The following is a 2,744-nucleotide window of genomic DNA, read 5'->3' as shown; positions in this document are numbered from 1 at the left end:
GTGAAGAAATAGGCAAAAGACATGAATAGACACTTCTCCCAAGAAGACATCCAGATGGCCAACCGACAGAGGAAAAAATGCTCCACATCACTCATCATCAGGGAAATACAAATCAAACCCACAACGAGATACCACCTCACACCTGTCAGAATGGCTAACATGAACAACTCAGGCAACAACAGATGTTGGCGAGGATGCGGAGAAGGAGGATCTCTTTTGCACTGATGGTGGGGATGCAAGCTGGTGCAGCCACTCTGGAAAACAGTATGGAGGTTCCTCAAAAAATTAAAAGTAGAACTATCCTACGACCCAGCAATTGCACTACTAGATATTTATCCAAGGGATACAGCATCCATCAAAGGGACACATACACCCCAATGTTTATAGCAGCACTATCAACGATAGCCAAAGTATGGAAAGAGCCCAAATGTCCATTGATGGAGGAATGGATAAAGAAAATGTGGGGGCGCCTGGGTGGCTCAGTCAGTTGAGCGTCTGACTTCAGCTCAGGTCATGATCTCACGGACCGTGAATTCGAGCCCCGCGTCGGGCTCTGGGCTGATGGCTCAGAGCCTGGAGCCTGCTTCCAGTTCTGTGTCTCCCTCTCTCTGCCCCTCCCCCATTCATGCTCTGTCTCTCTCTGTCTCAAAAATAAATAAATGTTAAAAAAAAAAAAAGAAAATGTGGTGTATATATACAATGGAGTATTACTCAGCAATCAAAAAGAATGAAATCTTGTCATTTGCAACTACGTGGATGGAACTGGAGGGTATTATGCTAAGCGAAATTAGTCAGAGAAAGACAAATATCATGACTTCACTCATGTGAGAACTTTAAGACACAGAACAGGTGAACATAAGGGAAGGGAAACAAAAATAATATAAAAACAGGGACGGGGACAAAACATGAGAGACTCTTAAACATGGAGAACAAACAGAGGGTTACTGAAGGGGGTGTGGGAGGGGGGATGGGCTAAATGGGTCAGGGGCATTAAGGAATCTACTCCTGAAATCATTGTTGCACTATATGCTAACTAACTTGGATGTAAATTAAAAAAATAAAATTTTAAAAAATTTTAAAAAATAAACAACAACAAAGGAATGAGAAAGCCAATCGCTGACGTCAATTGAGCACTTACTCTGTTCTGGGAATTTGCTGAGCTCCTTGATCCATTATCTCTCCTAATGCGTCCAAAGACCACAGGAGCTGGGACTGCTTGTATTACCCCCGTTATACTGGGGAAGTAGCTGAGGCCACACCACTCGTAAGCAGCACATTTGGGAGCCAAACCTGGACCCCCAAATCCTGTGATACCTTCACCTTCCTGGGAATCAGCTTGTTTCCTGTTTCCCAGCATCTTCAGTTGAGGCAGCGGAAAGGGAAAACGTGGGTTCTCATTCTTGCTCCCCCAAACTACGTGGTTCCGTGGCCTGGGGCAGCCCCTTTACCTCTATAAATGGAAAATTCCCGGTTTATAAAACCAGGGGAAAGATCTCTGCCTTACCTGCATTGCTGCCTTGTTGTGGGGATCAAATAAGAAAAATACACATGACTGGAGTTTTCATGCTGTGAGACGCTACCTAAACATTAGTTATTATTCCACACCCCAGAGCAAGCATGTTCCTGAGCTCTGTGTGACTTTTTTGTTTTTGTTTTTGATTTTACTAACACTGTCAGGAATGATAATTGCTAATAACGATCCCCTTGCTTATGTACACACCTCTGCATGGGACCTCAATGCTTCTGGGGACACTGTCTCTGCACAGGGCCTAAGAGGAGGGGCTAGTGCTCCCTATTTTGCAGTGGGGTAAACTGAGGCCCCCAGCGAGAGCAAAGAGCTGACTAAGGTCCCCAGCCCTCCAGGAGAACGTTTTAGGCTCAGAATCTGGGATTTCGAGAATCTTCTCCCTCCAGCTGTGAGGGCTCCCAGGCTGCTCCTGAGAGTGATTTATGGCAGACATTTGCAGCGTGAGTGCTGTATCAGCGCTTCCTTCCCCTCCTAACCTTCCCACGTTGGTGTCCGCCTCCCTTTATCGGCTGCTCACCCCTGCTTCCCCCCTCTAGGAGTTGCCCAAGGCTGAGCTGGGCCTAATTTCAGCTCCTTTCTAGAGCTGAGCTGTCACTCGCGGCCAGGAAATTTGAGCGTGGGGTGGGCAGGTGGGGGAGAGCAGGATGAAGAAGCTCCCTCCCCTCGCCCCCACCCTACCGCCAGCCCCAGGCCCAGGCAGGCATGCTCCCTGTGGTCCCAGGTGATCTTCCACGAGGCAGGAAGGGGACCTGGAGGCAGAAAAGCCAAGTCACTTACTTGTGTTCAGTCACTGTTCAATAGCAGAGCCAACTCTGAGCCTTAGGGTCTGTGGGACCCCCCGGCCCACATGTTCCTCCATCCCCAAGGTGGTTAAAGTACAGACACCAGGGGAGTGAGCACAGCTGCCCCACTCAGGGCCACACAGAGCCCTGTGTGAAGGTCCCGGTGCTTGGCTGGGACCTCACACTATAAGGTGTGAGTTACCGGAACCCAGACCCCAAGTCCCCCTGGGGGAACGAGCTTTTGGACGGAGGAGTAGGGAACAGGGGGCTAAAAGCAGACATTGGGTCCTTCTTCCCAAGCTTTCATCAGGGCTGGTGAGGCAGGAGACCAAGGACTTCTGGGAAGGCAAACAGGACCAGCGAGTGGGTGCTCCTCAGGCAAATAGGCAGATCAGTAAATAGTGAAAAAAACAATAACAACCAAAAGCCAAATA

This window comes from Felis catus, chromosome D1 (genome assembly GCF_018350175.1).
Source record: "Felis catus isolate Fca126 chromosome D1, F.catus_Fca126_mat1.0, whole genome shotgun sequence".
In the NCBI taxonomy this organism is placed as follows: Eukaryota; Metazoa; Chordata; class Mammalia; order Carnivora; family Felidae; genus Felis; species Felis catus.
Note: the sequence above shows the minus strand (reverse complement) of the source record.